The sequence below is a fragment of the Podarcis tiliguerta genome, assembly GCF_965153285.1.
Source record: "Podarcis tiliguerta genome assembly, chromosome: 2".
Taxonomy (NCBI): domain Eukaryota; kingdom Metazoa; phylum Chordata; class Lepidosauria; order Squamata; family Lacertidae; genus Podarcis; species Podarcis tiliguerta.
The window spans coordinates 22135778-22160127 of record NC_139535.1 but is presented as its reverse complement, the minus strand read 5'-3'; the positions used below and the strand labels follow the sequence as shown (position 1 = coordinate 22160127).

General features: G+C 43.3%; 1 protein-coding gene across 6 annotated transcripts in view; it reads left to right on the top strand.

Moving 5' to 3' along the window:
- The window catches only part of FHIT (fragile histidine triad diadenosine triphosphatase), a 1035351-nt gene that overhangs the window by 793532 nt on the left and 217469 nt on the right, over positions 1 to 24350 (top strand). The window lies entirely within an intron of this gene.

Below are 24350 nucleotides of genomic sequence, written 5' to 3'. Positions count from 1 at the left end.
AATAGCCGCTAATAGCCGCTAATAGCACTAATCCACTAATAGGGTTGCTTCACAAGACGAAAAAACCGCTAGACAAAGAGACTCGCAGAACGAATTAATTTCGTCTTGCGAGGCACCACTGTAATAATAATAATAATAATAATAATAATAATAATAATATATTATTTATACCCCGCCCATCTGGCTGAGTCTCCCCAGCCACTCTGGGCGGCTTCCAATCAAGTGTTAAAAACAATACAACATCATAAATTAAAAACTTCCCAAAACAGGGCTGCCTTCAGGTGTCTTTTAAAGAGAAGATAGCTGCTTATTACCTTGGCATCTGATGGGAGGGCGTTCCACAGGGCGGGTGCCACTACCGAGAAGACCCTCTGTCTGGTTCCCTGTAACCTCACTTCTTGCAATGAGGGAACCGCCAGAAGGCCCTCAGCGCTGGATGTCAGTGTCCGGGCTGAACGATGGGGGTGGAGACGCTCCTTCAGGTATACAGGACCGAGGCTTTAAAGGGCTTTAAAGGTCAACGCCAACACTTTGAATTGTGCTTGGAAACGTACTGGGAGCCAATGCAGTTCTCTCAGGACCGGTGTTATGTGGTCCCGGCGGCCACTCCCAGTCACCAGTCTAGCTGCTGCGTTCTGGATTAATTGCAGTTTCCAAGTCACCTTCAAAGGTAGCCCCATGGAGAGCACATTGCAGTAGTCCAAGCGGGAGATAACTAGAGCATGCACCACTCTGGCGAGACAGTCCCCAGGCTGGTAGGGTCTCAGCCTGCATACCAGATGGAGCTGGTAGACTGCTGCCCTGGACACAGAATTGACCTGCGCCTCCATGTACAGCTGTGAGTCCAAAATGACTCCCAGGTTGCGCACCTGGTCCTTCAGGGGCACAGTTACCCCATTCAGGACCAGGGAGTCCCCCACACCCGCTTGCCCCGTCCCCCAAAAACAGTACATCTGTCTTGTCAGGATTCAACCTGACAATTTTTTTACAGGTGGGTGAGTTCACCAGCCTGCCAATCACCTGCCATCATATGCAGGCACAAGCTTACCTCTGCAACTGGAGATAATCCTCTGCTCATCAGGCATAGGCTTATGGCTGATGATCACTAAGACCAGAGGCAAGAGAAACGATGTTGGCACTAATCATTTAATGCTTAGGTCAGAGGTAACAGATTTCCACACCTGACGTCACAGCAAGTCAGGTGACTGGTGCACATGGTTTGCCCAAAATGGTCTCATGGGCGTGGCAAGCTGGGTGGACCAATGGCCTGGCTCAATACAAGGAAGCTTATTATGTTTAAAATGTTGGGTTTTCTAAAATGGGGCCCATATTTTTGACACGTTGAGTGGACTTTTTGCAAATCCCAGTGAAATTATGAAAACATGGACATTGGTGATACAGAGATTAATTCTCCTACAATGCTAATCAGATGCCATCTTTTGTTATGTGTGTGTGTGTGTATATATCTATTTATATCTATATATGTATATATGTGTTGCTTTGCACATGACAGGTGGCATGGCCAGGGGGTTAAATCACTTTATTTAACAAACTTTACAATGCTAACCATCTGTTAAATTATGCTGATTTCCCTCCCCTAAGAAGATAATAATTGCTGTATACCTCAGGTTGTTGATTAGTTCAGCCGAACATTTTGGAGGAAACGTTCTCTCTCTTAAAAGGCTGCATTGTTGAGACAAAAACTACTGTTTTTGTCTCCCTGCGTGCATTAAAATAAAATTCTTCCTTATTTCCGAAGGAAACTTGAGGTGGCTGACAGATTGATAACATAATATGAAGCAAATTACTGAACCCAATATGATGAAAGGCCAGTTTACAAAACCAGCTGTTATGAAGGCATACCCAACAATTTTGAGTCAAAACTGAAGTTACGTCATCAGCTGAAAACCTTATTTTATAAAAGCCACATCTTTTCCAGGCAACCACATGAGTGTATATATGACCTCTCTTCATATATCAGGTGCTCTAGATGGAAACAGGAAGCTGCAAGAAGATAAATCTGTTCTGAATTCAGATCTATCTCGGTTCTCTTAGAGCATGCCCCTGGGCTGCTGAATTATATTTTGAGTCCCTGGTCTTTGTCTGTGACTGAGCTCATCTTGACCCTAGCAAAATGGAATAGGAGAGAAGAGAGTAAAGGTGACCTTTGCGTCCCCTCAAACCTATTGCAGATTCTTCATTTAGATCATCTTCTGTGCTCCACTGAATTATGAATGCCCACAGTGGTCTCCTTAGGACCAATTTGAAACTGCTTGCAACTTTTTATTTTAGAAATGGAAACCCATGTCGTGCCCTTTCATCTACAGCACCCCGTACTTAATTTAGGCATCTGGTCAAAAATCTTTTAGCCATTCCTAGCCTTTTAAGGAGCACTCCACACTTTTCAGGACAACTTTTGCTCCACAATTTCATGGCACTGTATAGTGTTTCTGTGCTCCATTAACTTAATAGCAGAGGGTAGGTGGTCATCATCTTTGTATTCTTCAACCAGGCAATTACAGCCAGCCTTGTCTTTTTCTATATATGAATTCATCACATCTCCTTTTCTTGAGGACCAACTCCAGGAAATGAGATGGAGGCGTGCATCCCAGAGGCATTAGACTTCAAGGTAGCTTGCTTTGAATCTGCACTGCAAACTTATATTGGATTTAGATCAATTTAACTCCCCCCCTCCGCCCACCAGAAAAGAATCCTGGGAGTCATAGTTTGGTGCGGGGGTCAGCAAGCTTTTTCTGCAGGGGGCTAGTCCACTTTCCCTCAGACCTTGTGGGGCGGCCGGACTATATTTTGAACCCTCTCCCCATCAACTCTCCCCTCCCTTCTCCACAGCACTGGATGAGCCCCGGTGACTGCTTACCTGTGCTTGCGAGCGGCAGGGGCTGGCGGCGGTGGTGGAGGGATGATGAGCAGCGCGAAAGGGCTGGCTCCAGAGAGGGGATGCTTAAAATGGCACTCAGCCAAATCACGGTTCAATAAAGCCCAGCCCCCTTCCTCCTCTAGGCAGGGCGGGGAGAAGCCAGGAGGAGGGAGGGAGGAGGCGCTGCTATGGTGTATGTGAGGGAGGGGGGGAAATGGTGCAGCCCAAATGATCAGAATCCCAACGCTGATCCACGCGGTGATTCCTGGACCGTCCACAGGCCGGATCCAGAAGGCAATTGGGCCAGATCCGCCCCCGGGCCTTAGGTGCCGCCCCATGGTTTAGTTGACATTTCCATTCCACCTTAAGGAGCAGACGTGTGGAACTGTTGCGTGCCACGTGTCTGTTTACATTCCAGCACAGCTTGCTGGGAACTTCCGTTGTGTATAGCTTTTGCTTTCCCTGTTCTCTCTGAGACGACGAGAGAGAGAGACGACATGTTTCTTTGTCCTGATTTATGATTAATAAATCTGTAGTTGTAGTATGCTTCCACAAGCCTCACGCCTATTCTGTGTGTGCAGTTCAGTCTGCTGATAGTGTGCCCTGGCTTGAAGCCCTGGTCACTGATTTACGTCGGAGCAGATGCCCATGGTCTTCGAAGCATGAAGACTGGAAGGAGACGGCCCAGCTGGGGCTAGCCAGCTGGCCTCCCGGCCCTCTGCATGCTGACAGGTTTGGTGCCAGTAAAGATAGTTCTGTATAAGAGATTGCACTCTAGCTTTCCCTCAACTCCATAATCTCAAATCCATTTTTAAAGCCATCCAGGTTGGTCACTGCTATATTATGTGCTGTTGAATGCCATATTTTAGCCATGCACTGTGTAAAGAAGTCCTTCATTTTTTTCTATTCTCCCAATATTCATAGCAAGCCGCGTTGTACCAAATGGTCCATCAAGTTCTGTATTGTCAACTGTGATTGACAGGGTTTCTCTCCCAGGAATTCCACAAGCAAATCGGATGCTCTAGCACTGAGCTATGGCCCAGCTTCACTGGATGAGCCCAAGTTCCAGTATTATGAAAGGGAGATGAAATCTCCCATTCCACATTCTCCACCTTTTCCACAATTTTATACCCCTCTATCATGTCCCCCGCCTCTTATTTGTATCCCCCACTCCAAACAAAAAACCCCTCCAAGTTGGCCACCTCTAAGTTTGGCATATATCCAGTGTGTGGGCCATAAAGACAAGCTCTGGTGCTCTCTGGCTTTCAAGAGTGTCATCCTCACACCAAGCCACCTGAGAACGCCTTGGATAGGACTGAGCGTAAGACTTGTTATATGAAGAGTTGGCAGAGAACTCGGAAAGGCAGCCCGTGACAATCCCCTGAGCTATCCAGTCTCCTGTTTGATTGATTTTAATTGCTCTTAAAATGTAGGGAGCTATAAAATTTAATGTCTGTTTAGACAAGGTCAGCTGTAAGGGAGGAAAGGGGGAGGAAACACACCCAGCATTCTCTTCCCTGACATTGCCTAAGTGACATGCCTAATCATGAGTGTGAAGAAGGATGGCTGGGCCTTCATTGAAAGAAAAGCTCTGTCAAGGTTTTAACTCGGGGATCTCAAACGGAGAAGTGGAGACGAGGGACGACTTGACCCTGTCAGGCCCTCCAGGCTGAGGACCATAACTGGATCCAAACTAGGAGTAGCCACCCAGACTTCACCAAGACAAAGAGAGGGGGGGGGGAATGCATGATTAAAAAAAGAGGATGCAGCTTTACATAAAATTTGCCCCTGCTCAGTTCGATGTTTATGTATGCCAATTTAGAAAGAACTGCTATAATTTAAATAGTAGTGAATCTGTAGAAGGCAGGTTCCCATAGGCCTCTGGTTGGGCACTGATGGGCCTTTGGTCTGGTCCACAAGGACACTTATTATGTTCTCATATTCCTTGATGAATGGAAAACCAACGATTAGCTTAGCAAATACCTCTCATGACATGGGGGGAGAGAGAGAGGTCAGTCAGAGTCATGACAGACTAAAAGAGAAGAATCTATTTGCACAATACATAGTTCAAATACAGAATTTGCTTCCATGGAATGTTGTGGTGGCTACCAATTCAGATGGCTTTGAAAGAGGATTAGGTAAACTCATGGAAAATAAACTTACCGCTGGCTATTGGCCACAATGTCTGTTCTGCCTCCAATGTCAGATGCTGAGAATTGCATGTGGGGAGAGACCACTATTGCGCTCCAGCTTCTGGTTGGCCACTGTGAGAACAGGATGCTGGCCACTGGCCTGATCCTGCTGAGCTCGTCTTACATTCCTATTTGTTATTTAAAAGAAAAGAAAATTGGCAACTTCTAGCGGAAAGCATATTATGGTAATAATATCCTTTGCCGTGTCTTACTGTTCACAATCCTTTATTTTTTTAAAAAAAAGAACCCAGAAAAAATGTACCTTACTGGAATCTGCAAGGCACTTTTGACCCCAGTAGCATCAGAAACCACAGCTGCTAACGAACATATAAACAAGCATTCCCAGGTACATCAGATAAGTAATTAAACCCATTAACCTCAGAGGATGCAAAGCAGAGAAACCTTTTTCCTTGGGGGGTTCTCTTCGGCTTCCTCCCCACTCAGCGTCTGCTATTGTTTGTACAGCTGTCGGGCAGCTTCTCTGCAGGGATTTCATAAAAGGTAATATTAATATTAACTTTGTGTCTTTGTTGCTTTATGTTATTTCTTCTGAACAAGTAGTAAATTTGCCATTGCCAAATTGAGTTTTTTTTTCTTTCTTCTTCCCTAGCTGTAAAATTTATCTCAACTCATTTGTCATGAAAATTTGCCCCTTAGGAGTGGTTTGAACAGAATCCCAGGTGTTTAATGTTGTTCACCTAATGAAGGCACAACTCACGAAAACAACTATTGAACTCTGGCACCCTTCATGAATATTGAGAAGGCAGGCGCATTTAAAATGCATGTTGTAGTAACTGGCTCTATAAACTGCTTCTCTCCGCGTTGCTACGCTCTATGAATACATTTTTTCCCAATGAATATTTTGTTTCGGTTCCATTCATATCTCAGTCCACTTTTCAGAAATAGTTACTATCGAAAGACCAATATGGCAGTCATTTAAGATACAGCTGGTCTCCTAAACTGTGAGGCAAGAACAATTATTTGTTTACAGTAGGCCCGCAACTTACATGGAGGTCACATTCTGGGGGATTCATTCGCAAATGCAAAATCACGCAGCCAGGGAGACCCCTTGAACTGCCCCTGTGTGACTATTCCTATCTTACTGGTCTCTGGGAAGATTTTTTTGGGAGGCATTTGAAAAGATTTGGAAAATCTTGCAGAAGCCTCCCACAACAGCCCTCCCACATAGCTGCGAGCGCTTTGCCTTGAGTGGAAGTGAAGCAGTGTGACCATCCTAAAATGTCCGCAGGCACAAAAAGCATTGAAAGCAGGCTCAGGTGCGACTGCCCCAAAGAGCATCAAGTGCAGAAATCAACATGAATGTGCAATGAAAATGATTTCTGAAAGGACCCAGAGACTGACAAACACCAGAAAGAAAGGCCAGTGTGAAGTAAGAAGCTGTCTTTTAAAATGTGCAAGAAATAACACACACCACTTAACTACGTCTGAATTGTTTTAAGTTTAGGGGAAAAAACAACAGTTTCTACTCTTCCTCCCCCCCCCCCCCCATTTCCCAGTGCAGAATAAGGGATTATGGAAGAAAGTAAATCCCTTTTATTTCTATTCCCCCACAAAGCCCCTGGACCTATTTGTCTGCAATTTGGCTGGCTTAATCTGCTGAATGGGGGCAGCTGTAGAGTTCATCCACTCTACAGGTGCCCTCTAACTCTAAAAGTTACAGCCATTTTTAGATTACTCCGGAGAAAGAATTTGGAAACACAGAGCTGTGTCTTATATAGAACAGCTCAGGAGTTGAATTACAGATAAAAGTAGATGGTGTACATTTTTTAATGGACGTATACAGATCTGAGGTTACTTCTGGGGCCTGTACCCACCTCTAGTAATTATGACTCTGCTTCGGTGCAAGCAAGAGGGAAAGGATCTTTGGAGAACCTGGAATTGTGGAGATCAAGGACTGAAATTATACCAAGTGTTTCGAAGTGGTGTCTCCAAGTGGTCAGGAGAATTAGGGTTAGGTGATGACTTGGATCTGAGGTTCCCAGTTCATACGGTCATAAGCCAGACTTTTAACATCATTTTAATGCAGTTTTTGTGTCTGAATTAATATAATAAATGTCAATGTTGAATTGAATAAGGTCACATTTTACTACTTTGACCAGAAGTGTAATCTTCAATATTCAGTTTTATTACTGTTATAGCAGTCAAAGCTGGATAAGGTCACCAGTATTTCTTTCAGAGTGATGTAATATATGAAGACATACTTTGTGCCAACTTCATTTTCTGCATGCAATCTGGGATTTATATTGTGAAATGTCTGAAGGGGAGAGATACCCCTTACCACCGCCTTGTAAATCCACAGAGTAGGTTGGCATTATTTTGCTAAAAATCTGAAAATGTGTGTACTTTCACTTTATCACCTTGTTAAGGTTTTGCATTTCTACTCAAGATGTAACTTTCTTGCAGTGAAGTTAATTAAACACTTCAGCTGCATGCCAAGGATAATGACAGGCACATTTTCACCTGGAGTGTTTGAGTTTGCATCTCTTTATAAAAAGAAAGGCTTGGCTCAGTCCTGGCTGAATCTTCCTAATGGTCCACTGTCATTTTAGATAGAGATGAGGAATCTGTAGCCCTCTAAATGTTGCTGGAATCTAGCTCTCATCAGCCCAGGAGGCACAGCCAGTGGCCAGGAATGATGGGAGTCCTGATTTAGGTGATAAAATTTGTGGGCTTCAACACAAAAGCCAAGAAGCTTGAGTAAGGTACACAGAACAACAATTACACATACTTTATCAACCTTCTGAGAAAAATACAAAACATTAAACAAAGCTACAAAGACTTGCGAACAACCCAGCCTAAAATGAACTTATAATGTCTGGTTTCAATAGATTTTTCAAATGCTTAACTCAGTCTTTTAGATAAGTTCATGAAGATACCAACAAAAGGTAAGTTTGATGATATTCACAATACCAAGAGATGCTAGTAGAGTTGTAGATAGAGACAGGGTGCCGGCGTTTTGCACCTGTTTCGCCCTGGCAGTCAAAGTAATCAAAAGGTCTTTGTTTGCCCCCGATGGGGCCCTTTAACTGGGTCTTGCAGCTAGCACACTCCCAAGATAGTTTTCCGTGCTTCTTCAGTGATCTAATCTCAAAGTCTTGATACGTATATTGATATTCAATCTTATAGAGAATACTCTTTCTTGGCTTAAGTTTAAGAGACTGATTTGCTATAAGATCATTTTAAGCTGGGTAGTTCGCAAGTCTTTGTGGCTTTGTTTAATGTTTTTGTATTTTTCTCAGAAGGTTGATAAAGTATGTATAATTATTGTTCTGTGTATATTAATCGCCAGCCTGTTGCATGAGTCACGTTACTTCTGCCAGCAGCACAGGTTGCATTTTTCTAGCAAGAAACTTGAATGAAGCGAGTTGACCAAGGAAGTCAGAATAAAGAAAATCGACAGGGTTCCATTCACTGGTAAAGGTAAAGGAACCCCTGACCATTAGGTCCAGTCATGGCCAACTCTGGGGTTGCGGCACTCGCCTCGCTTTATTGGCTGAAGGAGCTGGCGTACAGCATCCAGGTCATGTGGCCAACATGACTAAGCCGCTTCTGGTGAACCAGAGCAGCACACGGAAACACTGTTTACCTTCCCACCGGAGTGGTACCTATTTATCTACTTGCACTTTGACGTGCTTTCAAACTGCTAGGTGGGCAGGAGCAGGGACTGAGCAACAGGAGCTCACTCCGTTGCAGGGATTCGAACCGCCGACCTTCTGATCGGCAAGTCCTAGGCTCTGTGGTTTAACCCACAGAGCCACCTGCGTCCCACCCGCGCTCACTGGTACAGGACTGCAAACTACAGCACATTATGAAACGTAACATTTAAAGCAAATGCTCTGGCAAAATGTCTGAGAAATTCCAAGTGAAAAAGAGCTTGGATAAGACAGGTGGGATTTCTCAGAGGGATTTCAAACTTCCTTCATGCCATTCCTGTTCAGAAATATCCCTAGATTGTTCTTGTTTCCGTGTTCAGAAATAATTTCAGCTTTGTTATTTGGAAAGAGAGCTTGGCTTATTGCATACGGGTCTCTTCGACAAACCCTCATTAACTTTGTTGCTGCACGTGGAGAAGCGAAAAAAGATGAGAAGGTTCAAAAGGCCTGGTAGAATTGTGCAATTGTCTTAAATTATGTAAGCCATGCGTATTTAAAAAATAATATGTCATTGATTTCAGGGAGCCTATTAGAACTTTGTACGGGTAGAAAATAGGACAAATCCGTGAGCTGATTTTTTTTTTTAACTACCCATTGGCTAAAATAACAACCTATTTTTTCACCTCTTGTTTCCTTATTCTTGCTTGCCTCCACTTTCCCATCACTCTTTGATTTATATTTGTTGAGGAAACTTCCTATTCGGAGAACATGAATGATGATGAGCGGGAGGGGGAAAATCTTATTGTTATTAGCAGTTCTGTCTCTGGGAGAAACTTCCAAGCAATTGCTCTTGCTGCTGAGTAGAAAATTCTTTGCATATTGATAAGGACTTTTGGTTTCATATTGTGGTAGTGATGCTCAGCAAAGAAGGCTGGGCAGTGAAGTGGGAAATGGTTACATAAGTAGATGGATGTTGTGGAGGCTGTGGGGCGAATGGGGCACTGTCCCACCAACCAGTCCCCACCTTGCCTTTTTTCTTATAACCAGACCTGTCTGCTTCCTCTTCCTTCGCCTTATTGTTTCCCCTGTAAAGGGTAAAGGTCAAGGACCCCTGGACAGTTAAGTCCAGTCAAAGGCAACTATGGGGTTGCGGTGCTCATCTCGCTTTCAGGCCAAGGGAGCCTGCGTTTGTCCACAGACAGCTGTCTAGGTCATGTGGCCAGCATGACTAAACCACTTCTGGTGCACAGAGAACCGTGGCAAGTGCCAGAGCGCATGGAAACACCTTTTACCTTCCCTCCGCAGTGGTACCTATTTATCTACTTGCACTGGTGTGCTTTCAAACTGCTAGGTTGGCAGGAGCTGGGACTGAGCAACAGGAGCTCACCCCGTTGTGGGGATTCGAACCACCAACCTTCTGATGGCAAGCCCAAGAGGCTCAGTGCTTTTGACCACAGCGCCACACACATCCCTATTTCCCCTGTAGAACCCACTGGGAAGAAGGGTAGGGGCAAAACTAGAATTAGTTGCGTCTGCATGATATTGCCACTCATTGTTTCTGGCTCTCCCTGCTGCTGCTCACACTGTCTTCTGCCCTACTGGTCCCACTGCCCTATTCCTCCAACCCCTGATGCTGAGGACTGTTTTGCAGTAGTATAGGAAACAGGGCCAGCCCACACATGAGGCAGGGTGGGATGACTGACCGCCTCAGGCGGCCGGGTCCACAGGGGCAGCAGATCCTGATGTCAATCTTTCTTGCTCTTTTGTTGCTCATGTCGATCTCCCCACCCCCACCCCTTCTTCTCTAGCAGGAAGGGAAGCACCATTTTGAGGTCCACCTCAGATGCCAAAATGTCTTGGGCCGGCCCTGATAGGAAGTACAAGTGATCCTTCATGCTTGGAAGGAAATGTGCAAGGAAAGCACATTTGGCTAGCTGGGCAAAGCTTTTCAGCTACCCAAGCTTACTAGCTGGTTGTCAAATGCCATGGAAACCCTTCAGACAGTAACAGGTGTGGAGTACCAGTGGATCTCTGATCTACTCTTGTTCTCACCGGATAACGGTGCAAGAAAATGACTCCAGATCATACCATTGAACTCAGCGAACTTTGGATCCGGACTGCATTGACATCTGTAAAGCAAGTTGATAATATAATGAAACTTGATCTATGCAATAGATCAAGTACTTTCCATTTTCTCTTTGTTGAGCATCTGAGTAGCACCTGCTCCCCGGCAGAAAATGTGTCTTTTGGGAGTCCTACAGCAGCCTATGCTGTAGGCTGATGAGGTGCCAAAGGTTTACTGCCTACAAGTTGTCAGCGTCTGTTTTTCATGAGTGTAGGCTGCAGCTTCTGTGTTTCTTTGGTTTCCTTTGGCACTAAAGGAGACAATGACAGGCCCAAAGCTGGCATTTCATTTTAATGGAGCCGTGACAAACTTTAAATGCGTTCCAAAACTGTATTCCTTCAGGTTTGGCGGCAAATATTGGGCTTTATTTGCATACAAATCACTTTTTTCTTCCTTGGGAAAGGCTGGTTTTGACATGTTCAAAGTGTAGCTTATCTCTGAAGTTTTATTACTCCTTCCTTTGTTTCCAGAGACTACCTGATTAGCTTCTTCTATTACAGGAGTTGCCGGAGTGACATTAAATTGTCTTTTGCCTCTGCTGCTTTGGGAAACAGGTTGAAAACACTACAAAACACTCAGTTTGCTTTTGAAAATCCCAGAGCTTTTTAGCCAGTGATTTTTGTCTATCTTGTGAACATAGGTAGAGGTACAAAAGAACTTCTGAAGTCCCAAGCTCCTTGGCTTTGTTTTCTTGGGTAGTTTAACCTAGATTGCAATATGGAGGTTGGGAAGAGGAGGCAGGAGGGTAGCTTTCATTTTTGAGACCAAGCCCTTTCCTCTGTTTTATGATATGCTGCTGTAAATCAGACTCATTATTTTGAAACATCTCTTTTTTAAAAACAAAACAACAACAAGAAGAAGAGTTTGGATTTGATATCCCGCCTTTCACTCCCCTTCAGGAGTCTCAAAGTGGCTAACATTCTCCTTTCCCTTCCTCCCCCACAACAAACACTCTGTGAGGTGAGTGGGGCTGAGAGACTTCAAAGAAGCATGACTGGCCCAAGGTCACCCAGCAGCTGCATGTGGAGGAGCAGGGAATCGAACCCGGTTCCCCAGATTACGAGACTACCGCTCTTAACCACTACACCACACTGGCTCTCAAAACCCTGCATTGATAGATTATGACATTAGAATCCTTCTGGATGGCGCCTGTGCCATTGTCAGGGCTGGCGGTCAAGCCAGGAAGCATGCAAGCATCAAGGAAATAAGCAGGGTTGGGAGGTCTGAAAAGAGTTCCGCGGTGCCCTGCAAGCCCAGTGCTGTTTTTGCAAGTTTTGCAAGGCGCCATAATTGCATCCCTCAAAGCAGGGTGGTGTCGGCTGACTGACCTCCCAACTGCGTGGCCTGACAGGCAGCGCAGCACAGCCCCACTTAGCTCCAGTGGGCAAGGGCCACTGCAGCGGTGTGCCCCACCCCCATGACACACTCACTTGTGCCCCAGGGAAGGTGGCTCCTCTGGGCAATATAAGCATGCTGACTCTGGCTTAGCTCCTCCTTTTGATCATATCATTAGCACTCTTCGAGAAGGCCGGTTAGTCACGACTTTCAAAGTTTCTCAAAAATGTGAACGAAACAGAGATTGAAAAAGTTTGTGTTTATGAGGAAGAGGAGTTTGGATTTGATATCCCGCTTTATCACTACCCGAAGGAGTCTCAAAGCGGCTAACAATCTCCTTTCCCTTCCTCCCCCACAACAAACACTCTGTGAGGTGAGTGAGGCTGAGGGACTTCAGAGAAGTGTGACTGGCCCAAGGTCACCCAGCAGCTGCATGTGGAGGAGCGGGGAAGTGAACCCGGTTCACCAGATTAGGAGTCTACCGCTCTTAACCACTACACCACACTGAGGGATGGGAGAGACTGTGTTCCTCCAGAACGTGTTGAACTCCATGTGCCATCAGCCACCATCAGCATGACCAATGACCAGGGATGGTGGGAATCCAACATTTGCATTCTTATCCCTGCTGCAGATGCCCCGTTCTGGACATTTCTCCATTCAACCTGCTGCTCTGTGGTAGAGGGAGACGACGACTGTAGTACCATTTTCTGATGTGTCCTAAAACGGGTTTGCTAGAGCCTCGCAAAGCCTCTGGAAAATGAATGTTAAGATATGTCTTTCTCACCTAAGGCAAAGATCAGTAGCACTCCAAGTTCTTTGTGAAATTTAAAGACCAGCAAGTTCAAAGGGAGCTTGCCCAAGGAATGTATTTAATTTCAGGAGCACTCGGGTGCTGGTCACTTACAAAGGATTGGTTTTATAATAACAAGCTTAGCCATTTATTGGCATGTGGCCAGGTCACTCTGGTGACCTGAATCCAGCAGCTTAATCCAGTGGAGACGGAACAAATGACAGCGGCAATGCATTTCATTTGGAGGGGATAAGAAACTGCTCTGCTCTGGTAGCCACCATGAGGTCAGATTTCTGATGACCTCACAGAGGAGCAAGCACATCCACTGTTCTCTGCAAGCAGCCTTTGATGGTCACCGGAGAGATGCTGTGTGGCCATAATTTAGAGAGAGAAGGAAGACGGCTGTTACAATTTGTTTCTTAAAAGAAACTCGCTAGACCAAAACCATCTCTGCTGTAGAGGTGAATGGTCTGCACAGGCTAAAGAGGAACCGTCGGACGTGCCAGTTCGCAATGACCCGGTGCTGTTTCACACATTTTATTTTTCAGAATGCTCTTCAGTATATTTTACAATACTGAAGAAGCCTTCCTGCATTGTGACGAATGCACTGTCTAAAATAGCTCCCTTCAGAATGGATTTTCCATGGGTAGCTGGCACCAGCATCAAGACTTTCCTCTGGCACATCTGAACCGAGAGCACCAGGGTCATGAGCCAGGTTGTGTCACAACTTTCAGCACCAGTAACAAACTACAGCTCCCAGAAGTCTTTGGGAAAAGCCATAGCTTTTTAAAGTGGTTTCATAGGGCCTTAAATGCATAGTGGGAATGTGGCCAGGATCTAAAGTCAGTGTGCTGTTGGTGGAAAGTAATGCAGAAATGTTAGGAACACATAGTAATAGTAATAATACAGTGGTACTTCGGGCTACAGACGCTTCAGGTTACAGACACTTCAGGTTACAGACTCTGCTAACCCAGAAATAGTACCTTGGGTTAAGATCTTTGCTTCAGGATGAGAACAGAAATTGTGCTCCGGTGGCACAGCGGCAGCAGGAGGCCCTATTAGCTAAAGTGGTGCTTCAGGTTAAGAACGGTTTCAGGTTAAGAACGGACCTCCAGAATGAAATAAGTTCTTAACCCGAGGTACCACTGTAAACCATCTCAGTCTTTGACTTGGGGGGAAATACATGTCAACAGAGCCCTCACATTTTATGATTCAGGTGTCATAAAAACTGATGGTGTGTGTGTTCAGCAGGCTTCTCTAGCGTAGGATAGGGCCACTTCATAGGATGAAGTGAAAAACTGCTTTGTGTTTATCAAGACAGAAGTTCCCTCTAGACACCACATCAGCCTGGCACAACTATGTTTAATCAATCTGTTTTAACAAGCCGGTGCCTCACTCAGCTAAATGTTGCTAAATGTGGAAGTAAACAAATGGCAATGATGTTTTCAAAAGCGCCACATCGCCAGAACTGCAAGCGTTGATTGCTCTGCTCACTTGGTTTCTCCCCGTCAAGCAATATGTTTCCGTTATGAGGACCAGTTTTCAGACGCCATTTCTGGAGTAGGATCTCTCTGTAGCCATTATGGCCGAAATGAAATAAAGTAAAGCTATCCCCCCCCCCCAACACACCGCCAATTGCTGTTGGCACTTCAGTTTTAGGCTTTCATCCAGGTCAGCAGAATTGCATCAGCCAAGAATTGGGTCCACTGGTTTTTTGTTGTTTTTTAAAGGACTTTTACATAGTAGAGTTTGGTCCCACATCAATGAGTGGATCGTCTGTGGGAAACTCTGAAAACATGTGATAAAACAGAATTTTCAAGGAAGGGGAAAATCTACAGCATGTCAAATGATAATAATGCCTCCCCATTTTCCCTCTTCAAGTGCAAACATTCTCCCTGTTTTCCTTCTCTTGTTTAGTACAGTGGTACCTCGGGTTACATACGCTTCAGGTTACAGACTCCGCTAACCCAGAAATAGTACCTCGGGTTAAAAACTTTGCTTCAGGATGAGAACAGAAATCGGGCTCCGGCGGCGCGGCAGCAGCAGAGGGCCCCATTAGCTAAAGTGGTGCTTCAGGTTAAGAACAGTTTCAGGTTAAGAACGGAACTCCGGAATGAATTAAGTACTTAACCCAAGGTACCACTGTATTCTGCTTCAGCAGATTCACTGGGCCAAATATTTTCCACTTCTTTGCCTCTCCTTATCCCCCTCTTAGTTGCTATGCACCTGCCAACAACCCTCCTCTCTCTCTCTCTCTCTCTCTCTCTCTCTCTCTTTCTGTTTTATAAATGATTTTTATTGCTTTTACATGTAATTACATTACGTAACATCATACCCTCTTATTTTATCTCTTTGGGTCAACGGAGCCTAACTGCTTCCCTCCCATCTGATGGTTTACAAAGCTAAAGTTTACATCTTTACCTTTTGCTTCGTTTCCTATCCTTGTTATATCATTACCTAAAATATTATATTACTCAACCTGAATAGGTGGCAATTTCATCCTACAAATCTTCAAATAACCTTGCTAATGATGGTAATTGCGTACAGTTGTCTTCCAGATATAACATAAATTTGTTCCAGTCCTTTTGGAATGCTTGGTCTCGTTGGTTCCTGTCTCTCTGTTTTTTATAGCTGCCACCACAACACAAAAAATGTCCAGTTTCTGACTTGGTTGTCTTTAATAGAGAGCACTATAGAGTTACGCACTTGGTTTAAACTCGCTGACCCACTGACTCCTTTTTCTCGATCTCCTGCCGGGATTCCTGACTCCTCTGTCACCTTCTAGGTAATTGCCTACCACTCTTGGTCTTCACTGCCACCTTCCTTATCCCATTGATTCCTAACCTTACTCACTTCCACTGGTCAATGGACTATGGATTTAGAATTGTCCCTTCATTCCATTCCCGTCTCCTTCAGGGCAACATGGCCTGTCTGCCGGTTCTGATGGAACACAGCGACTTGCACCAGCAAGTCTGGGGGATTGGGCTGTCCAAATGATTTCTGTGCAGCTTCTGTTGGGGTTATGGGCCTGGTTGTATTAAATAATAGGTTGTGCAAAGGCTGTAAAATAAACTCTGGTGTAGGTTTAAAGCATCAACTTTATCAGCGCAGCACACCCAGATCTCTGTCAGAGATTTATATTGATTTCCTCCCCACCCCCTGCTGGAATGGGTAATTCTCACTCTCGCGGCCTAAATCCTGCTTTTTGTATTCATGTAAACATGCACAAAGCTGCTACATCAAGATTGCTGATGTTAAGATAATTTGATTAATCTTAATGATTTTTCTTATGAATACCAAGAAGAGGCAAAGAAGATTACGAGACAAGCCAAAGGAAGTACTTGGTGTGTGGCTGAATAATCTAAACTATCAGATTTTCTTCTCTTTCTTTCTTTTTAAGAAAACAAGAACTTGTTTCCACTATGAGGTTACCAATTTGGCCTTTGTAAACGTGTTGTGTTTTGTTTTTGAAAAAAATAGTTTCGCAGTTGTTGGTTTTTTTGCTTCTCTCTGAATAAAACACATTTTCCTTAGGGATTCCCAAAGATAATTTTTTTGTTTTGCTTTTGTCCCTTCATAAATTGATTTCTTTAAAAAGAAAAGGTGTAATTTCCCTTCACATTGCCAAATGTTTCTGAAGCAACAGAAAGCCCATTGCTTGTTTAAACCTACAAACTGATAGGCAACTCAGGACCCAATCCAGCACCTCAAGGATACCTCTTCCCATATGAGCCAACCAGAAGACTGTCATTGTTATCTAAGGCCTTTTCATATGTGCCCACTTCATGGGATGTCTAGAGGCTGGCAACATAAGAATGGGCCTTTTCAGTATGACACCCCACCCCTGTTGTGGAAGGGTCTCCTCAACCATAGAGTTGGAAGAGTCCATGAGGGGCAACTAGTCAAATCCCTCTGCAATGCAGGAATCTTTCATTCAACATGGGGCTCAAAACCACAACTTACTGTAATTGATTAAGTGTCACTAAAGCTTGTGCGGCACCATCTTTATATATTTTGAGGTGTCAGGCAAAACCATTTCTCTTTACCTGGGCTTTTGGCCCTTAGTTTGAAGCATGGCATTGTCACCTCTTTTAGTGGGGTGGCATCTGTAGGTCCTGCCTTTTATCTGTATAGCTGTTTTTAGATTTTTATTGGATGTTCTCAATTGGTTTTGATGAAGTCGCTTGGGTCACTCTGTGAGAGAAGCAACGGATATAAAAAATAACAGATTATATACTACTAGTAGTACTACCAAGAAAAAAGGTAAAAAAGAGGTAAAGGACCCCTGGACGGTTACGTCTAGTCAAAGGCGACTATGGGGTTGCGGTGCTCATCTCGCTTTTCAGGCCGAGGAAGCCGGCATTTGCCCACAAACAGCTTTCCGGGTCATATGGCCAGCATGACTAAATCGCTTATCATCATCATCATCATCATCATCATCATCATCATTTTATTTATATGCCGCCTTTCCACAGTTAAAAACAATGCTCAAGGCGGCTTACAACATTACAAGATTTAAATAATTACAAAAGTAATAAACAATAAATAAACCACGTCATAAAATTCCGCTTCTGACGCAACGGAACACCGTGACGGAAACCAGAGAGCACGGAAACGCTGTTTATCTTCCTGCCGCAGCGGTACCTATTTATCTATTTGCACTGGTGTGCTTTCCAACTTCTAGGTTGGCAGGAGCTGGGACAGAGCAATGGGAGCTCACCCTGTCGCAGGGATTCGAACCGCCAACCTTCTGATCGGCAAGCCCAAGGGGCTCAGTGGTTTAGACCACAGCGCCACCCGCATCCCAATACACTGTATCCACTTACAATACACTGTAGTCACTGAGCATACTTCATCGTCACTGAACTGTTTTGGGGGGTCTCACCTCCACCATTAGGGAGGAGTTGTTGAAGAAAGGGATAGAAATGAGTCATTGAAAGTGCCATCCTCATAGGGGGAAAAAAGGCAACCTTAGCAAGCTTTGTTAGTAGGTTGTACAGCCTCTCTGTGAGTGAAAGGAAGTATTAATCCTGCCATTCAAACACAATAAAAAGCTATGAGGCCTTAAGGATGAGGACAGCCTTAATCTCCAACAGAACAGGTCTCTTGCTGAGAGTCATTCGGTAATGGGTGGTATACATTCAGCCAGAAGAGATTATCACCGACTGAAATGCAAATGAGCAAATGTTCCCTTTTAAATAATAACAAAACATACAATAAGCAGAAAGAGAGAAGAAAGATCAGCCCAAGCACCTCTGAGTTTCTCAAAATGGGTAGAGGGGGGGAAGATTGAAAAGTGTGGCAGGAGAGCTTTCAAATAATAGGATTTTTGCCCTTGTCCTTGTGCCCAAATTTCTATACTTTATGAATTTATTCCTTTTATATCTTTTTTTTGTTTTGTTCTTGCTGCTGTAATTCAAAGCTGTGTGAACATAGGTTCTCAGTCAGTCTCCCTTCCAGGCACTGACCACACCCAGAACTTTCTTAGCTTCAGCAAGTTTCCTGTGTCATGTGCCTTCAGACCATTACACTGTAGCCTTGAGCAAAATGTTTTCTGAGGACAGCTCTCCTCCTCCATCAGCATGGCCTGGGGAACTTACCTTCTAGTGGAGGACAACAGTACTCTGAGCAGCCACCATTTTAATTTCTCTCAGTGTTCTTGGAGCACAGTGTTTGGGAGCATACATGGGGAACCATTGTGAGGACTGTAAATGGTGGCTAGACTAAAGCATGGCAGGACACCAGTAGTGCTGGAGCCCTAGCAGCTGCTCAAGGGTTTGGGGTAGCTGACACCAGCCCTGGGGAATCCCAGGTGGTGGTTGTGATTGTGTGCCTGTGGAGCTGAGCAGAAAGTCGGATTGCTGAGTTGTTGTCCTAGGCATAGCAAGAGGGATTATATTGGGACCAGAGGAGGGGGGGAAACCATGAAAAGTGTATGGCGTTATTGATCATACTGAAACAAGCCATGCCTTATAAGGAGAGAGGGACTAATACTCTAGACACAAAAGAGCTCCAGATATTGGAGAGAGAAGCAAAGTAACCTCCTTGATTTGTCTGGCAAAAGATCAAGCATGTTGTCTGATCCTGCCACTTCTTATGCTTTATACACATCAAGTGATTTGCCTTGCTAAGAAACAGTTACTTCACTGGCCCCTGAGAAAGAAAGCCTATTCTGTGGGCTGTCAGGATGTCACTACCTATAAAGCATTCCTGTTTTGCCTTCCCACGCTTTGTTTTGCTTTGTTTGATGCGGAAGTTTTCAAACAACACAAATTCCCAATTGCTCCCCGCTAAAAATGCAAAGGAGAGCTCTATAGATATATGTAGCGTGCATTGCCAAGACAGGTAAGTTTGCAATAATGTACCAGGGTGTGTTGAATAATGTACATATAGGGCGTGTTGAATTTTTCAACTTTCAACTTCCCAAAATGATGGGTGCTAAAAAGTTGTAACATGACTTGGGAATTGGTTAAATTAATATAGTTTAGTTTTGCTTGGTAAATAACCATATTGGCTTTTTAAAACGTTTTTGTGGAATTTCCAATAATTTTAAATTTGCCTTATTAAAAAAATGTGGTAGAATGTCTGTAAAATTGCATAGAAATAATTAAAAATGACTGCCAAGTACTTGCAGTTTTATTATATATGCTTGAGCATAGCAGACAAGTAAAAAAAGCAGACGTTAGCAAAAGAAAAAGAAGGCTTGTTGAATATAAGCAGAGAAGCAGGATGTTTCAATACCATCAAATGAAACAATTCTCTTTGCTGATGAAAATGGAGAACAAATAACTGTTGCCTAAGATGGAAATGATAGAAGTTATGGATTTGTTTTATACGGAGAAACTAACAAATTTATAGCATTACCTGACATTTTCAGAAGGTAAAATTCCGAGAGCAGTTTATGTGCTTTTTAAATCAAGCATAAATTTACCAAACTAAATGTTGTCCTGTCACATTCAAAAACATTTTAAGACCCCTCGCTCAAGAAATTTGCAAAAATAAAGTTTCTTCCCTAAAATTCATTTTAATACTTTCCCCCAATTCTGTAGTGTATTGGATATATAAAAATAGCATTTGAACAGTGCAGGAGGGAGAATGCATTACTTAAATACAATAGTAAAGAGCATTTGGAGGTTTTTGTCAATTTAATGGTATAATTCTTGTTAAATAAAAAAGAATTAAATAAAAATAAACAGAGATAGACACATCCAGCAAAATATATTGTAGTCCCAGCAAATAATTATCAGTACAGATAACTCCAGCCTTCTCAGTTCAGCTTCTTCAGGCCACAACTATTGTAGATCTCCATCCTGGCTGCTTGCTTCAGGTTTCAGCTCTCTGTTCTTAAGTTCTTCAGTTCTCTGATGACTCTATTTTCCAGCTTGATTTATATACTAGATTTTCATTCCCTCCCAAACATTTAGCCAATCAAAAGGAAAATAAAATCCTGACTAAGTTTCCATTTCTCCTTAATTGTCACCCTGAAACAATGACCTCCCTTTGAAAAACCTATCTATGTATACTTTTAACTTTCATATTCAAAACATCCACCTATGAACTTTTGACTTCCTGTGCAAAGGAGCCTCTAAAACAGAAAACACTTATTTTGTCTCATATTTATTTCTCCTAAGTAAAGGTGACTCCTGCCCAGAAACCAATGTCCCCACTGTGGAAGGATGTGTGGAACCAGAATTGGCCTCCGCAGCCACATGGACTCATAAACCGTGTTTATGGAAGACAAACTTACTCGGCTATGAGTGATTGCTAAAGAAGAAATATATTTCTCCTAGGTTGTTCCCCCTTTTTTGATCTTCAATCAGCCCAGCCAACTTTCCATTTTGGGTAGAGTGGTGTGTCATTCATGCATGGAATGAAAGATCTCAGGCCACCACCGCCCTTCAAAAAACCCAAATTCTGCTTTTACTTTGAGTTTTAGTAATTTAACAGAAATCCGTTGTTTTCTGCCCTGCCCTGTGTTTGTTGCATGCATCACTGTTTACATTCCACTGCAGTTTACTTTCTTCCAAAAAAACAAAACAAAACCCAGCTTTCTGCTGTGGCAAAATCACACAACTTACATAATTTATGTAACTAATTACGGTACCTAGATCATGTTATCATTATGTTAGTCCATCCCATTATTTTCACTGCAAAGGAAACTCAATGCAAGTATGTGTGTAATAAATTGCATATCATTTGCAACCTGAAAACAACAACAACAACAATGGTAACTATGGATTGTATTTCCTGAATCCATTTCTGTTCTGGACATGGAAAACAGACCTTTTAGATCTTTTAGATAGTAAGTGGTCTATAAATGGAAATAATAATACCCACCACAATACATAAATGAACTTAGGTGATTTCTGGTCCCAGCTGCATTCTCGACAGAATTCTCTGATATCTCCAGTGGAAGTTAACCCTCTTGCCCCCTTCTCCCCATCGCAGCTCGCCAGGCCCCACAATGGGGCAAGTGAATGTTATGCCATATCCTTCTTTCCCCCTGAAATGACTTAGAAATATGAATTTTGAAATGGGTAGCAGTTGAGATTTTAATGCTGCAATAGTGTATAAAGACCAGAATGTCATAACTGAAGAAGGGAGTGGACTAGAACTCTGAAAGACATTTTAAACACACAGAGAGAGGAATACAAGAAATGTTAGGCACAATTTTGCTAGAGGTAAGTGGAAAGATATTCTTCATTTATAAATGGTTCACTGACCCATAATAATAAAGCAGTATTGCAGAAGAAGAGTAATTATCTACTTAAGTGTCAGACTGCCTGAGGAAAAGGGTTCCCTTCTTCCCTTTTGAAAAATGAACTTGGATTAAACAAATGTATCTCTTCCTGTTTTTTTAGTGTTGACATGCATTTCCCTTCTTCTTCGACTTCTTTTTTTAACAAGCAAAATTAATTAGTTTTCCCATTTCTCCATTCCTAATATGGAAATCAGGAGTGCAGTGCAGCTTTCCGGCTTCCCCCTTGGGCTCTCACTTCAACCAATAGCGTCATTTATGAAGGCACTTTCTACAGCACACTGGAAAGACTAGCAAATAAATTACTAGAGCTTTATTAAGCCCAACAGCGCCTGTTGCTCGAGGCAGAGAAATAACCTCCCAGAACCGCAAAAGAAATCCCATCAGAAAATAAACTTATTGCTTTCTAATATCTCTTAGGCTAAAATATCCCAGATACTTGGAGTCTACATGTATAGGATTGCTTTGTAAAGTAAGTTTGCACTGTGCTTTTCAAGGTAAGTGTCCCTTGGATTACAGCCTCAGATAGCATTTTAGACATGGGATGTTTACTTATCTAGTTTGGCACTTTAGAAGGACTGGAGTGCTGGGAAGACTTCCTAATTTGGTTTGGGTTTGAATCTGAATTCTAGTTTGGGGAAAAAAAACCCAAACACCTTCTTCATTCCCTATTATGGGCGAAATCTAAAACAACTACAACTCCTGTCCCTGTTTTAACAGGAATTGAATGAAAGGCAGAGTAGCTCCTCCTGAGTGGATAAAGCCCTTCAAATACATCCAGAGGGTTTTGTAATTGACACCTTTTAATATTTTTAAAGGAACAATATTTAAACATTTGTATTATGATTTGGTTGGAAGCAGAACTAGCAGAAATTTGCAAAATTTCTCTCTCCTTCAGAGATTATGAATCCTGCCAAATTTCAGTAGGGTAGCTGCACTAGTTTTCCTTTACATCTTTGTAGTGTTTTTAAAAAAGGTTGCATTTAATTATTTTCTCTTGGTTTGTGGGCAGTGCCTATAAAAACAGCAGACACATGAAAGGGCCCCCAGCTAGGAAACCTGCTAAATTACTGGCAGATTAGTCCATAACCTTTTGAACTAGAAGTCTTTCGGGTGCCAGAGAATCGAAATGGGAAAGTGGAAAATAGGCATAACATGGGCAAAAATTCTTTATTGTGGCCATGTTGTTCTGGTGTTCGATATCATTTAGGCGCTGACAAATTAGACTGTTTGCTTTACTAAAACCCAAAGTGAGTAGCTGTTGTGGTGATAAACCACAAGAGTGACTTTTTGATAGACATTTTCAGCTTGAGGAGCTTTGGGGAGATACTGCTTCAGCTTATGCAAGCCCCAAATCTGTCTGAACTGGCCTGCTTCAGTTCTTGATTTGGGATTCATCCAAATCGAATGCACACCCTTATTTTAAAACTCTGAGGTTGCAGCCCTGCACCTGCTTACCTTGGAATAATTTTCCTTGGGACTTACTTCTAAGTAGACATGCTTAGGACTGTACAGTTATGGTGCAACCCTAAACAATTCACTTTGAAAAAAACAGGACTTACTGCCAAGTAAATATGCATAGGATTGCAACTCTGCAAATTTACATCAGCTTACTTGGGAATAAGCCCCACTGGACTCAATAGGACTTGCATCTGAGTAGACACATATAGGAATCTGCTATATGAAACTCTTATATCTTAAGAGACCAGATGATCCTAATTATGGCACCTGAAATGTGCCACAGCAAAAATCTCTAATTGAGGGCCCGCAAATTATATGCTCCAGAAATTACAGTTGTATGACCAAAATATATTAACATTTGCAAATCTAATCAGTTATGGCAATAGAATTATTGGCCACAAGCCACTACAGATCTGAAAATGCTTAAGCCCACTGAAGTCACAGCTCTGATCATGGAAGTTGTGTAATAAAACAGTTTTGTCACAATTGTTACTAGCAATGTTCATAATCTCCACCACTAAGGTAAAGGTAAAGGTACCCCTGCCCATAAGGGCCAGTCTTGCCAGACTCTAGTGTTGTGCGCTCATCTCACTCTATAAGCCGGGAGCCAGTGCTGTCCGCAGACACTTCCAGGTCACGTGGCCAGCGTGACAAGCTGCATCTGGCGAGCCAGCACAGCACACGGAACGCTGTTTACCTTCCCGCTGGTAAGCGGTCCCTATTTATCTACTTGCACCCGAGGGTGCTTTCGAACTGCTAGGTTGGCAGGCGCTGGGACCGAATGACGGGAGCGCACCCCACCGCGGGGATTCGAACTGCCGACCATACGATTGGCAGGTCCTAGGCGCTGAGGTTTTACCCACAGCGCCACCCGCGTCCCCGAATCTCCTCCACTAGGGTTGCCATATTTTAAAGTGAAAATCCAGACACAAAAGACTAAAAATAAAATTGAAGTTTTTTGTTGAGCTTTTTAAATGTAAAATCTCAAAAAAACAAACAAAAACAAAACCACCAAACCAAACCACAAACCTGAAGTTTTTGAGCTATTTTAAAGAAAAATCGATTTTCCCCAACATTGCTGCGATTTCCGCCCAGGCACTGCTTACGACTGCTGAATCATGGCAATGTCCAGACATATGGCAACCCTACCCACCACCACCTTTCAGAACGTGAATTTATGCAGCCCAGAATGCTTGG